Genomic DNA, 16,146 nt, shown 5'->3' on the forward strand with positions numbered 1-16,146 from the left:
TTTTTAACGAATTGTTGGTAGAAAGGCCAATTAAATATCTATTCTATATAGTTTATTTTGTTCAGTTATCTTGCGTGGTCCTGGTGTTAATGCACGTGAAACGAGCAACGTGGAAACCATGTGGGATGCAAACACGCCGTCTTGGTTTGGGCGTCTGTTTTGTAGGTTACATAACAGAAACTCTGTATTACACACACACACACACACACACACACACACACACACACGCACACACACTGACACACACATACACACACACACACTACCACTAACACACATACACACTAACACACATACACACTGACACACACACTGACACATACACACACACACACACACATACACACTGACACACACACACACACACACAAACACTAACACACTAACACACACACACTGACACACACACACACACTAACACACACACACACTAACACACACACACACACACACTAACACACACACACACTAACACACACACACACACTAACACACACACACACTAACACACACACACTAACACTAACACACCAACACACACACACACACACTAACACACACTAACACTAACACTAACACACACACACACACTAACACTAACACACACACACACACACACTGACACACACACACACACGCACACACACTAACACACACACACACACAAACACACTTTGCAACTAAGACAGGAGGCAGCCATGCTGTTGACTCTTGGTATGTGTCCAAATAAAAGGTTGCATTCATCCAATGTTAAAGGCACAATAAGCCTCCCGTAAACCATCACAGATACTGTCAGGCTTTTACACACAGTACAAACACCCTTCCATTTGAACGCTCACCAAACGGGAACATCCTAAGTGCCCTACGTAAAGAGCGAGCAATTTTTAAAGAATTCATTTTGCGCCGATTGCTCAGAGACAATCGGACCGTGGTGTGTTTTGGCGCTAGACCTAACTTTTAAAATCTAACTAATAAATTGACAGCTTGTTACACAAACATTCTTAAATGATAAAAGAATTATTTTTCACCAAGACAAGATCAGTACAATTCGAAGTTTTGAAAGTTTGAAAAAAGAAAAGCCCAGAAGCAGGATCACGCAAGGTCGTGGTTCTCGTAGCAGACGACGGTTTAGAGGCATCGCCAGTTCCTCTGAACAGTCAAAAGCCATCGCTAGAGTTCTTGTGAACCACAGCTGTTTGTTTTGTGCATAGTGAGAGGTACATAATAACGTGCTATTGCAGATAAGCTCACATCTAGTCGCATTCAAATTACTAACTGACGACTACATTGTGAAAAAAGGGAAACTGGATCACACGGGTTTACGATGGCTCAGGGGTAAGATAAACCACGCAAAAATAAATTATTTGAAAATCGCTCGCTCTTTACGGAGGGCACCTAGGATGTTCCCGTTTGGTAAGCGTTCAAATGGAAGGGTGGTTGTACTGTGTGTAAAAGGCTGACAGTATCTGTGATGGTTTACGGGAGGCTTACTGTGCCTCTAAAGCATGGGGAAATCTGTGGTGAAGTGCATGGTCGTTTACACGGGAAAGAAGGTATCTTAAAGGCTGCCATATTCGTAGCGTTCATTAATTAATTCATTTTGTTTACATGTGCTAATAATGTTATAAAACTGTACCTAAGGGGATATAATAACGATTGGCTGTAGCTTTCGAACACAGAAAAAATATTTCAGTATTGCAAAGTGGTGTTAATAGTGTCGAATGTAAACAGAACAGTCTCAAAGTGAAAGTGGATGTTTTTCGGAAATTGCGCAGGCGGAAATATACGATCTCTCACAGCACATGTTCGCAAGAATAAGGCCACAGGCTTCAGCTGACAAGCTACAAGTACATCTAATTTTCTAATAGGCCTATGTACTCACGTGTCCAGCAAAACTTTGGCGAGTTCAGTATCCCCTTTGTACTTGGTTCTCAATTTGAAGCGATGGGCCTCTGACGAAAACAATCTTTCTTCCAGCGCGACCCAGCGCTGCGTGGTGATGAAGCAAGGAGTCCACTTTTTCTTCTCAGCAGATTTAGTGGCCTTGACAGCTTTAGACGGGTTTACTTCTATCTTTTTTTACCATTGTACACAACCGCTCTTTGACTGTCTCCGACGCCATCTTTGGTTTACGAAACGTCACGAAGTGACGTCAACGGTCTAAAAATAGCCCAAGTCCTGGAGAACTGTTGCTAAACAATGCAATAAAGAATTAATTATTTCTCGTAATTGGTAAGGACTTCAAACCTAAAACTTTGCAGGAAGCTTAATTTATACATCCCCGCAACGATGGGAAAAGCCCTGGAAGTAATTAAACTAATTAAATAGGACTGATATGTCAGCCTTTAAGCCTTTTTGGCTTATTCAGAGAGGATCACTGGACTCCGTGTGCTTTGACAACTCCGATTATTGTTCAGTGAACAGTTCAAGTTATATTCTGTTTATATTTATATCTCGTTATCTTATTTTATCCCAGCTTATCTCATTTTATTCCAGCCGTACGTAATATCGGTCAATTTATTATTACAAGATTCAGTAAGCACAGAAAAAGCGCACATTACAATCCATCTTTTTCGCAGATGAGTCCCCCAATTGCTTTAACGATTAGCGTCAGTGATTAGAACTGCTCCTTCTGTGCATGCCGCTGAAAGAACAACACAGTATAGAGACATAGTGCTTGCTGCCGTGCGAGCCCGAGAAAATGTCCCTCTTTCTCTTTTATGTTTTCAAGTCAAACAGTTTATTTACCAAATGCAAAGCACAGGATTTTGTTATGGTGTATGCATAAAACTTCACACTCCTTCCACACGCATATATGACAACAACTATGTAGAGACAAAGTGTTCAATCTCACTGGGCCCACTACGTGTGCACACCAACCAGACAGTTCAAAACGGACTGGTTGTTCCTTTAGCACCAATCTGACAGGAGTAATCACAGGTTGCATGGATAAAGATAAATGAATTCCCTAAAAATCATATCTAAAAATATAGTCATCAATATAATAAATCCGAGTACATGCTAACACAGTTATTCAAAGGACACAACCCTTACATCTATTAAGATATTTCATTTAAGGATACTCGATCCATTTCAAAACTTTAACTGACACATATCACAGATCTAACAGATCTAAGAACGATCCACCATTGAGGCCGCAAGGACTGCCTCAGGAAAGAAACTGTTTCTGAAACGAGAAGTCCTGCTCTTCAGAGCGCGGAAGCGCTTGCCTGACGGGAGGAGCTCGAACAGATGGCCGGCTGGGTGAGAGGTGTTTCCAGACACATCGTACGTAGGGTGTATAGAAGACCTCGTACCCTGCCTGTTCGATGGCTCACCAGCGCGAAAACCAGCTGCGGATTAACATTTTCATTGCTAATTTTAATTAACAGGTGATCATGTTTAATTATGGGTTTGGTGCGGGCACGCTGATACCAAAACTAAAAATGTGGTAATTAACATTGTTGGTTATTAATGCATTGTTGTAAGATTACACGCAACACGTGATAATTCAAAATTTTCGCGTGAACAAGGTTATCCCAGGTTTTGGCGCTGGAAGGTCGTCATATTGTGCCTGTACTACATGGACCGTTCCTATCCGATTGGGTACTAGTTACTACTGTGAAAGCATTATTACAAGCAAATGTTCAAAACTTTCAAGTAAAATAAAAGGGATCCATTCCAAAACCCATTCTAACCTCTGAAAATTGTCATGAAAATCCCCGTGTAAAAGAACTATTTATTAAAATGATATATATTATTCCGTCCCCATATATGCCTGTACATCCATAACATAGATCTTGGAGTTACGATTTTTGCGTTCTTTTGAAATGACCCACATCTATGTGCGAGTCTTACTATGCAGGCATTTAAGATTTGTTTCACTTTTGATATGATTTTGTCAAAAGATTCGTATGCCTCACTAGGCTTACTTAAAGTCGCTTTCAGTAAGTTAAGAATATCCCCCTCAGCCTCTCTCCACCCACCCACCCACCCACCCCCCCCCCCCCCCCGCACTTAAACGACAGAGGGGCTTGTCCGCAGAAGTCGTTTCAGTGCAAAATACATTGGCCAGGTTGATACAAGGGTGTTTACATGGCCCTCTCAGATGTGACATTTTAATGCCAGACGATATCCTGGTTCCTAAAAATAATAACTTTCACATGCAGCGAAGGTTTTCCGTTCACAGTGGAACTCCCTTTTAAGACCCCCCCCCCCCCCACCCCCGATTTAAGAATCCCCTCCCCTTGTTTCACAACCTTGGGTTTTGTCCAGATTTTGTGCTAATGACCTCTGAAATTATACCTTTATTTCAAGAATCCTTGTGTTAGGAAACGCTGCCGTTGCTGAACTTTGGTTCAGTTTTGTGTGTTGCATGTAGTTGACTTATTTGTACTTTGTGGGAAAGTACCGATATTATATTTTGTAAACACAATATTTATGTTTGAACGAGAATGCATGTGAACTTTCTAGTCCTGTCAAAACAAGTTGTTTACCACGTTGTTTTGAGTCGTGGGTTCGTGGCGTTCGCTCGGATTAAGTGCGTCGGCACTTTTGATGTACGTCACAGAGAATGTCACTATTCTAGTCCATGGACAGTTCTAATTTTATCATGTTCGGTCTGGAATATTCTCGAGATTGAGTATCTACGATATAGGCCAGCGCGATTTGTATGTTATAAGGCTTCTACTTTGAGTTCTGCTACGATGTGCAGTTGTATGTATGGAATGCTAAATAAATCCTCGAACTCAATTTGACGAGTTTTTGTCTGCTGCTGTGAAGACGGGCCATGTAGAATAAAAGAACACAACTATACATTTGAGAACTTGGTCAATCTCAAGTGTCGTGTAACACCTTGCTTTTAAACTGATTGTGTCCGAGTTTTGGGAGGTCTTCAAATGGGGCTCCAGTGTTTACTACAGCTGATTAATATCACTGGCAAGGGTGGACTGGGTGGCCGAGTGGACTGGGTGGCCGAGTGGACTGGGTGGCCGAGTGGTAACGCACTTGCGCTCGGAAGCGAGAGGTTGCGAGTTCGACCCTGGGTCAGGGCGTTGGCAATTTTCTCCCCCCCCCCCCCCTCCTTTCCTAACCTAGGTGGTGGGTTCAAGTGCTAGTCTTTCGGATGAGACGAAAAACCGAGGTCCCTTCGTGTACACTACATTGGGGTGTGCACGTTAAAGATCCCACGATTGACACAAGGGTCTTTCTTGGCAAAATTGTATAGGTATAGATAAAAAAAAAAATGTCCACCAAAATACCCGTGTGACTTGAAATAATAGGCCGTGAAAAGTAGGATATGCTCCGATATGGTCGATGTGAATGCGTGATGTATTGTGTAAAAAAAAATAATTCCATCTCACACGGCGGCATAAATAGGCCTAGATCCCTGCGCCTTGAGTCCGAGTCTGGAGATACGCGCGCGATATAAGACTTCATATAATAATAAGGGTGATCAGTAAAACCCTCTCACCCGGAATGACACGGAGCACTATTCCGGGTGGAGATGTGTATCAACTTTTCATGCGACACAAACAACCCTATTGCAGCAACTGCCTTCACAAAGATGGTTCAGCGGATAACGCCAGTCTTTGAGGTCTCGATAGTTGACATTAAGTGCTTGTCGGCGACAGTTTTCGGCGTAAAAATGAAAAGGAGAAGGGGTAGAGCGGGTGCAGATAAAGGTCATTGAGTATGTGTTCCTCTATCTTGCTGTCGTAAAAGTTAATGTACAATAGCTAGAGTAATTTATATTTTGAAGCTGGCTCTAAAAATAATCGGTATGATAGTTGCGAGGTAAACAGTTATTCTGCAGCTCGTGTGGTCGCGTTGACGCCACGCCGGTGTAACACGAAATTTTTACTCCACGAAAAATTTACTCCGGAGTAAATATTTCGTACGAAATTCTTACTCCGAGTACACTTTTCGTACGAGAAAAGAATTCCCCAAGGCACGAAAAAATTACTCCCTCCACAAAATTTTTACTCCCCATTTTTTTTACTTCCAGTAAAAAACTCGCACGCAAAAATGGGATACGGGCGAAGGGATAATGCCAATAAGTGATCTCGCGCACACGAATGTCGCGCTACCCTCCTTCCACCCCTTCCACCACCAAGACTAACAGGAGACAAGGGAGTAACCATTTCGTACACCTGGCATGGGAAGTTAAATTGCTCGTGTTGGGCTGAAGTAATTTATTCGTATTTATTCGTCAGGGGAGTAACATTTGTGTACGAAATGTTTACTCGGAACTCACCTGTCTTGGGGAGTAATTTTCTCGTGCAATGGGGGAGTGCTTTTTTCGTGAAGGGAGTAACTTTTTCGCACGAAATGTTTACTCCGGAGTAAAAATCTCGTGGGAGTAATTTTCTCGTGTTACACCGGCATTGCTTTCAGGAGCAAACTTGGATCACTTGTGAACCGTAATTCAAATAAAAAACATTTTACAAAATACCAGCTTTCTCGTCTAGAATACTGACTATCATTACTTCATGGGTCAAATACGCTAAACTTTTGACACACTCACAAAATATCAAGTACAGTGTACAAGCTACTTTTGAGATACGGCGATTCTTGAAAAAATTTAATTCGATCAATTCTAATCTGGATTTATGCTCCTCCATGAGTAGGAACTAAGACTTAAAGGCTGCCATATACGTAGCGTTCATTAATTAATTCATATTGTTTACATGTGCCAATAATGTTATAAAACTGTACCTAAGGGGATATAATAACGATTGGCTGTAGCTTTCGAACACAGAAAAAATTATTTCAGTATTGCAAAGTGGTGTTGATAGTGTCGAATGTAAACAGAACAGTCTCAAAGTGAAAGTGGATGTTTTCCGGAAATTGCGAAGTTAACAAGAATACAGAAAAGCGCGCTTTCCTGCTTAGCACAATACGCTACCGCGCTAATCTGGCGTGTCAATATCACTACGTTTTGCACGTGGAAGGTGAGCGATTTCCTTCACGCGGGGATTGACGAAGCTGTACTGTCTGTGTTGACGGTCTAAAAATAGCCCAAGTCCTGGAGAACTGTTGCTAAACAATGCAATAAAGAATTAATTATTTCTCGTAATTGGTAAGGACTTCAAACCTAAAACTTTGCATGAAGCTTAATTTATACATCCCCGCAACGATGGGAAAAGCCCTGGAAGTAATTACACTAATTCAATAGGACAATGTCAGCCTTTAAGCCTACCAAAATGTTTTTATGACGTTCTTGCGTAAACCTAATCTGAAGTTTGATTATTTTAATTTCTTACCACCAAGAGATAGGCAACAAAGGAAATCAGACCATCAGTCAAAATTCGCATGTTTTGCGTTGGAAAAGTGTAGGTTCATCGCCGGCAACAAGATGATCCTATCGGGCAGTTGTACAAGGTTCACATCATAGCTTTTCCTTTCATGACCGAAGAAAAGCCGACTTTTGAAATCTCAAGAAAACTGTAGGAAAGAAACTATGTTTTGCGTTTCAATTTATTTTCAGACAGCAAGCATTGTTTCATATTGCAGAAACGGTAAGAGCGCAAAGAGAGAAAAATGTCTTAATTTTGAAGACAAAAAATCGACGCCCTGCTATCTCTTCTGCCAACTGTTTTCGGTCGAACACGCTCAAATGTGTTTCTGCTTCCTTTGAAAAGTAACGTCAACGACAGTCAAAAATGAAGCTATTTTATGAAGTTGAACAAAGTCCAACTTTTCAGCTGACCATCTCCGAGCTACCCAGGCTTTTACATGAGATAAGACCACATCTTCCACTTGAACATGTAGCGAAAATCAACAACCTGGGTGCTTTGTGCGCAGTGGGAATTTACGAACCTGTTTGGTTGTTGATCTTTGGTAAGTGTTCACTGAGGTGGAGAGATGGTCTTATCCCATGTTAAATCCTTGCTAAATCTGATATAGTTTGTTTGTTTGTTTGCTTAACGCCCAGCCGACCACGAAGGGCCATATCAGGGCGGTGCTGCTTTGACATATAACGTGCGCCACACACAAGACAGAAGTCGCAGCACAGGCTTCATGTCTCACCCAGTCACATTATTCTGACACCGGACCAACCAGTCCTAGCACTAACCCCATAATGCCAGACGCCAGGCGGAGCAGCCACTAGATTGCCAATTTTAAAGTCTCAGGTATGACCCGGCCGGGGTTCGAACCCACGACCTCCCGATCACGGGGCGGACGCCTTACCACTAGGCTTTGCCGGGGTGAATCGCAAGACAGAGACAGACAGCGTGGCGGTTCACCACAATCACCTTTGAAGGCGAAGTCCTGTCAAACGGGATTGATAATTTTAGAGCTTATTTCTAAGCCCTATATTATCTGTTATGGCTTCTCAAATGCCAGAACATACAGACAGACAAAAGCCGCCAGACCCCATCACAAACAGAGCTCTACAATCCACAGGTGTTGCCTCCACACACACACACACACACACACAGACACACACACACAGACACACACACACAGACACACACACACACACACACACACACACACACACACACACACACACACACACACACACACACAGAAGCCGTATATATCTATTTATATATATATAAATATATAGAGATAGATGACAGTGGATTTTTCGATAAATAGATTCGACCTTTGCACTTTTACAGTGAGGACAACTTACGGGTACATGCAAGGAAAGCCCACAACTTCTAAGGCGAACAACTCTGCAGAGTCTGCTGTGAAGGGCGACGGTAGTCTCCCTGCCACACTCGACCCATGGACCCGCCAAGCTTAGGTCCCTCCCAGGTGGAATGGGAACAGAACGAAAATGATTCAGTGGCCTGAACATTTCATGTCGAGTCCCATCGCTGTCGACGACGCCAAATGTAACCGAGTGCCGAAACACCACAATCACCTTTGAAGGCGAAGTCCACTCAAACGGGATTGAGAATAACTGTTATGGCTTCTCAAAGGAAGGCCTGAACATACAGACACACCAAAGCCGCCAGACCACATCACAAACAGAACTCTACAATCCACAGGTGTTGCCCACACACACACACACACACACACACACACACACACACACACACACACACACACACACACACACACACACACACACAGAGAAGCCGTATATATATATATGTGTATTTTTCGCGTGGCTATAAATTGATTCGACCTTTTCACTTTTACAGTAAGGACAACTTACGGGTGCAAGGAAAGTGTTCTGGACAGTGCAGTGACATTCTAAAAATAGTAACGTAGTAACGGGAATATGGATTGACGCCACACGAAGGAAGGGAGATAAACGCTGGAGAAGATAAGGAAGAGTTACTGGGAATGGATCCAGAGAAAAACCAAAATCGGTTCAGCGCTGCGCTGCGTGTTGAAATATCTCATCGAGCAGGTTGGGTCCGGGGTGTAGCTGAATATGGCCACCAAATTTGAAACAGATCCATCGAGAACCTTGTGCGTGCATCGCGGACACACACACACACACACACACACACAGACACAAGTCGTATATATATAGATAGATAGTGAGCCGAGCTGTTGTTAACGTGAAGGACTGTGTCTTTAAACTACCCTGTCGGCGTTGTTCAGCATCAACAAAATATATCATTGTGCTTTGCGCGTCCTTTCGTGAGAATGGACAAAACCTAGGGCCGACTGTTAGTTCAGCGTTTCAGAATAAAATCAGACCAGAATCCAGGTCACAAGCATCTTTATTGTTCCAAAGAAAAAGAGAGGGAAAAAAGAGAACAAGAAATTCAGGACACTTCATAAAGTTTTTTGTAAGATGAACAAGTGATGATAAGGGGTGAGCGGTTGAGTTTGTTTGAAGGCAAGAAAAAAAGGCTTTACAATACTGTCGCAGTGTATGTCATTGCAATGAATGTGGTCCAGCGACTTCCTGTGTTTTAATTGTATATCTGTTATCTATTTTTCAATTAATCGTTTCTTTATGTTTTTATTTTTTATTATTTATATATTTATTTATTTATTTATTTATTCTTTTCTTTTTAATTCTATTTCATAAAAATCTTTCCGACAGTTAAATGCTGTTCACATGGCAGACTTGCAACCAACTTGTGACCAACTTTAGTCGTTTGAAAATCGCTCCCGAGTAGTTGAGGCCGAATCGGGAAAAAGTCTGCCATGTGAACAGCCCCAGTGACTCGCGCCAGACTCCAAAACCCATTTGAGCACTGCCCGACTCAGCCGTGACAAGCAAACGACCTGCGGCAGACTTTTCTCATCGCGCGTACTGATTGGTTAGCTCTAAGCACTGAGTTAAATATATATACGTACTAGATGAATACCCGCTTTGCCGGGTGTACGCCGGCTTCGCCGGCGCACCGCACGAAAGAAGGGAGATAAACGCGCAAAACACTGGAGAAGAGTAAAAATAGTATAACGGGAATATGGATTGAGCGTTGTCGACAGTGACCTTCTAAAAATAGAAACGGGAATATGGATTGACGCCACACGAAGGAAGGGAGATAAACGCTGAAAACACTGGAGAAGATAAGGAAGAGTTACTGGGAATGGATCCAGAGAAAAACTAAAATCGGTTCAGCGCTGCGCGCTGAGAGCACGTGTTGAAATATCTCATCGACCAGGTTGTGTCCGGGGTGTACCTGAATATGGCCACCAAATTTGAAAGAGATCCATCGAGAACTTTGGCCGTGCATCGCGGACACACACACACACACACACAGACACAAGTCGTATATATATATATATGGATACGTCTCTGTGGCTCTAGATCTAGCCTTCCCTTCGTCGGAAAACAACGAGGTCAACCGGACAATCCCGAAAGGCTAAGTCTGGTGAGACTCGCCGCTTAAAACTAGTTTGCGAGTTTGTGCTGTTCAAATGGGCAACGATTTTGATTTGACTTGCCGCCGACTAAAATCGCTTGAAAGTTGGTCACAAGTTGGTTGCAAGTCTGCCATGTAAACAGCACTTTACGGGACATCATGTATCTTTCTTTCGTTCAGCTGGATTTTGTTCTCTCTTCATTTCTTCATTGTCGAATCTAGTGTTCTTTATTCAATAGTAGTCATGGAAGAGAAGACAGAATGGGCGTGAGGAGTGGGGGGTTGGGTGTGTAACAATCTCTCGAAAATATTTTTGTTGTCGGGAACATCAGTGTGATTCCAGGTCCAGTTGTGGTGAAGGTTAAGAAAGGCTACTGTCTGTACATGTATTTATTTATTTAATGATTTCGCAGTCTGTTTCTGCGTGAATTGTAGAGGCTTATTCTCTTATCAGTAAAAAGAAAACAAACAAAGCAAAAACAATTAAAAAGATAATTCGTCAAGAAAACAAAAGTCAGCAATTAAGAAAAGGCACTAGATCAATACTGACGACTAATAAAATGTTTTCGAGGCTTCCATATTTAGTATTACAAAGTCAAAAATGTCGTGATTTCTTTCAAATTTTACCATTCGTGTTTGTTTGTTTAGTTTGTTCCTCCTATCTTTCTTTCTTTCTTTCTTTCTTTCTTTCTTTCTTTCTTCCTTCCTTCCTTCCTTCGTTCCTTCGTTCCTTCCTTCCTTTCTTCCTTTCTTTCGTCACTGTTGAGACGGTCAACAAAATATAGCTCGCGACCCGTTAACCTCATTTGATGTTTTTATAAAAGTAGGATACGTTTTTTACGGTCAGAGCCAGACAACGTAAAATTCAAAGAACGGTAACGACAAAATACTGCGGACCTCAAAACAACAAAATAATGTCAAGTGTCGTGGATATTCTACCCGTACCTAGTGTTTCCCAAAGTCTCTCTAGAGATGTTTTCAGGCTACCAACTTTTCACTGAAAAAGGTCAGAAACCGAAGTTAATAAAAACTGTTAGCACAAACTTACTCTTTGATTTGTGGTTTTATGACTAATTCTAACGTAAAGCTCAATAGTACAATTGAAAGTGGTTTACATTTCTACCCCGTCGTTGCAGGAAGTTGTCATGTCTCAAATCGATCGAGTCCACTTTTATTTTCGATCGAATCAATCGGCAGCCCACTCAAATGGCCCAAGAGGAGAAAACGAAAGACTTTGATTGCTACCTCGCAAACGGCGTTATACGATGCCGAGTTCTCGGTCAATGCTTTGCTTCTTTATGGTTCTTCAGACTGGTGGGTCTTGTCAGTGCACCGCCAGCCAACATTTCCATACGTCAGACAGACGCCCCACTAATCTTCCAATAGAAACGTGGAACGGTCTCATCGGTTTGCAATGTTATAATGTCCCAATTACATCTCGTATTGTTAAAGCATCATACACTATAAAAGGGCAGAGCTCTGCGTATGGGAGGGGGCCCGGGTAGCTCAGGTGGTAGAGCACTGGACTTGTGATCGAGAGGTCGCTGGTTCGAATCCGGGCCGGGACGGACACGGGTCAACTTTAATGTGTAGACCCAGAGACGGTATCCATCTCCCACCCCCGTGTCAGCACAATGGCACGTTAAAGATCTTGGTCATTCTACCATAAGTGCAGATGGCTGATACCACCTAAACACGCAAACATCAAAAAGCCGTGAGGGCGTAAAACTCGAATCGTATAAACCAATGCATGTCCAATATAGGCGGACAATAAGCCCCTTAAAATTTACTATGGGAGTAAAGGGGGACCGGGTAGCTCAGGTGGTGGAGCACTGGACTTGTGATCATTGGGTCGCGGGTTCGAATCCGGGCCGGCCGGGACGGACACGGGTCAACTTTATGTACAGAACCAGAGACGGTATCCATGTCCTACCCCCGCGTCACTACAGTGGCACGTAAAAGACCTTGGTCATACTGCCATGATTGAAGATTACTGATACCACCTAAACACGCATACATTTTGTTGTGTATCTCATCTAAAGTCGGGGTGAAACATGGCTTTGTCGTCAGGGCGTAACACTTGAATTTCTCTCTCTACGGGAGTAGACTGATTTATTCTCACGAAGTTATATATTCGGGGCGTGTACAATAACTAAAGACTAATTTTTCGTTGATAACACTGTCGACTTTTCATGCCTGGCTATGTGCACAGAGCGACACATGGATAGCCAGCGCAGTTACTCACTCTCTCTCTCTCTCTCTCTCTCTCTCTCTCTCTCTCTCTCTCTCTCTCTCTCTCTCTCTCTCTCTCTCTCTCTCTCTCTCTCTCTCTCTCCAATGTGTGTCGATGGGCATGGTGTTTTAACTGTATTGCGTCAGTGCAATCTAGTCTATAATACTTTACTCATATCAAATGAACTCACATTCTTCTTCTTCTTCTGTGCAATGTATAGTATGTACATGTATAATGTGTTCTTACTTCAGTTTATATATAAACATATGTAGCCGTTGTTTTCTTTACTTGTTTATTCCGCCATTTTAGATTAGTCCCTCTTTAGGGCGATGGCCAGATGTAAAACAAGTCGCGTAAGGCGAAAATACAACATTTAGTCAAGCTCAGTCGAACTCACAGAATGAAATTGAACGCATTGCATTTTTTCCGCAAGACCGTACACTCGTAGCATCGTCTGTCCACCGCTCGTAGCAAAGGCAGTGAAATTAACAATCCAGAAGAGCGCGGTAGGTGGTTGCGCTGAGGAGAATAGCACGCTTTTCTATATCTCTATTCTTTTTAACTCTCTGAACGTGTTTTTAATCCAAACATATCATATCTATATGTTTTTGGAATCAGGAACGGACAAGAAATAAGATGAAATTGTTTTTAAATCGATTTCGGAAATTTCATTTTAATCATAATTTTTATATTTTTAATTTTCAGAGCTTGTTTTTAATCCAAATATAACATATTTATATGTTTTTTGAATCAGAAAAAGATGAAGAATACGATAAACGTAATTTTGGATCGTTTTATAAAAAAATAATTTTAATTACAATTTTCAGATTTTTAATGACCAAAGTCATTAATTAATTTTAAGCCTCCAAGCTGAAATGCAATACCAAAGTCCGGCCTTTGTCGAAGATTGCTTGGCCAAAATTTCAATCAATAGACCTTTTTCACTTAAATTTTGGCGCATGCGCTGTGAAGTTTATTGTCAGATCTACCGGAACTAGGGGGCAAAAGGAAAAATCGACAACGAGGCTTGGTGCAAAGTAAAGTGCGGAGACGACGAGACAAACTGTTGTGTTTACAACTGCAAGTGCAACAGTGGAATCAATGAAGACAGAGAAATACGGTGGACAGAATTTGTCATTGTATGGCTTTCCGACCGATGGGTGCAATTGCGAAGGCGCAACAGCGAAGGACGCGATGGGTGCAAGCAATCCGACGACAGGGGTTTGTTGTGCCCAGAGATCTGTGCCATTGAAAAGTCTGCTCGCGTCACTTCGTGTCTGGCAATGGCACGGCTATCAACGATGCCAACTCCTTTGACTTCGTACCCACCCTTAATCTTGGATTTGAGAGAACATCAAGAACAAGTGACTCTAGCAGAAGGACAAGGTACTGGTCGGAGACGTGACTTTGTCCGCTCAGTGAAGACCGACGACAAGCAAGCGGTTTTGCTTCCACCCCCCAGTGTCAACGCTGAAAATATCATCGGATCTGGAAGAGACTCAGAGCCAAGTAAGCTTTGTTTGTTTTTATCAATTTATGATCTGCTGACTTCAAATTGTCTTCCTACATCAGTGTATAAGAAATTTAAAATGAATCGGCAGCCCAAAACGGATGCATAGGAAGGGTCACGAAACAATTGCAAGATTTTAGAAAACAAACAAACAAGATCTAGACATTGTCGACAAGCCGCGTGCATGCAATCAACCAGAGATCTGTTGCTACAGTATCTCTGAATCAACAGACTCTTGAATCGAGAAGATTAAGGAGGTTACTTGATACAGATAGTGATGCAGTTTTCAAGACATCGATAAAGCTCATGCTGAATCATTTTTTTTATTCCCAGAAATGTACCATTAATTGATGCAACAACAAAAATAGCACTAGATTTCTACAATTTTGATTTTGCATGGAACACTCCAAAATAATTTCCGGGGAGCATCTCCCGCACCCCTAAGTTTTTTTCAATTTCAGGAGTTATTTCCCTCAGGTATTTTCATGCTTAAATGCTGTGCGTGTGATGCATGTGTAATCTGATAACAAGATCATTGATGCTGATTATATTGCTAATGTATACATTTGATTTTGTATTTACAGAAGCAGCCATTCCTTTGCCCTCTGCATCTAGTGAGAGCTTAGGACCAGGGCCAGATCATGCCTTTGCAAAGAGGGACACGACTACATGTGAGGGTATTGTTATTGGAACACAGACTACCTCAAGTTGGCAGAGCTGCAGATGATAATTACATAACAGGCCTCTGTGATTAATCGTCTGACTGAAGATGTTTCTGGCTTGAAGAAAGACAACATGAAGGTGAAGGAGAACATACGCTCTTTTTCTGTTGATTCTCTACTGAAAAATGACACTGCAGTATGGTTTCACACATATGGTGATCTTTCGGTATGCATGTACCTACTTCGTAAAAAAAGGCAGGTCTACATTACTGGGTTGATGAACTGCCAAAGGCCACATCACTCCAAAGAGCAAGAAGCTTATTTTGTCATGTAATGGTTTATATAATTTACTCTGGTACTGTATAGAATAAAGGGCCCATTATCAATCAAATCTCTGGTCTGGTCTGAGTTTGTTTCATCAATGATTGTATGTGAGCTTACGAACATAACGATTCCCACTTTAAATAAATGCGATCAAGATAATTAGGTAGACAACATGTCAAGAGACGTTTATTCCTTATTTCTTGTTATAATTGAAGGATATTATTATGCAATATACTGCTTTGTTTTTTAAAATGGCTTCAAATTGTCTCCCTTGTACCGACACTTTAGTACACAATTTGTGCATTCACTTGAGTTATTTCTTAAAGAAAATTACCCCCCAAAATTATTCAAAACAGTCTTTGACATATCTACAGTTTCATTAAAAGAAAAACTGTATTTTATTTTAAGTGATAAATAAATATAGACAAATCTTGGGACTGTGCACAAACTGATCGGCTTGAACTCAAAAGTCGCAGCCAAGAATCTTCTGCAACTTTTGAGTTCAAGTCTGTCAGCTTGTGCACGGTCCCACAATCAGTTCAAAAAGAATTTTCCTTGATATAGCCTTGAGAAAAAAAAAGTAAGTAACAAATTTTGTACAAACAAATTTGTTCAAGGGAGACAATT

General features: G+C 41.7%; 1 protein-coding gene and 1 long non-coding RNA gene across 2 annotated transcripts in view; both read left to right on the forward strand.

Moving 5' to 3' along the window:
* The window catches only part of LOC138960307 (uncharacterized), a 37,556-nt gene that overhangs the window by 2,258 nt on the left and 19,152 nt on the right, over positions 1-16,146 (forward strand). The gene's annotated exons all lie outside the window — the stretch shown is intronic.
* LOC138960302 (uncharacterized) lies at positions 13,953-15,590 on the forward strand. Its single transcript, XR_011453939.1, has 2 exons — positions 13,953-14,532; positions 15,118-15,590. It is a non-coding gene; the product is annotated as an uncharacterized lncRNA (long non-coding RNA).

The sequence above is a fragment of the Littorina saxatilis genome, linkage group LG2 (genome assembly GCF_037325665.1).
Source record: "Littorina saxatilis isolate snail1 linkage group LG2, US_GU_Lsax_2.0, whole genome shotgun sequence".
Lineage (NCBI taxonomy): Eukaryota > Metazoa > Mollusca > Gastropoda > Littorinimorpha > Littorinidae > Littorina > Littorina saxatilis.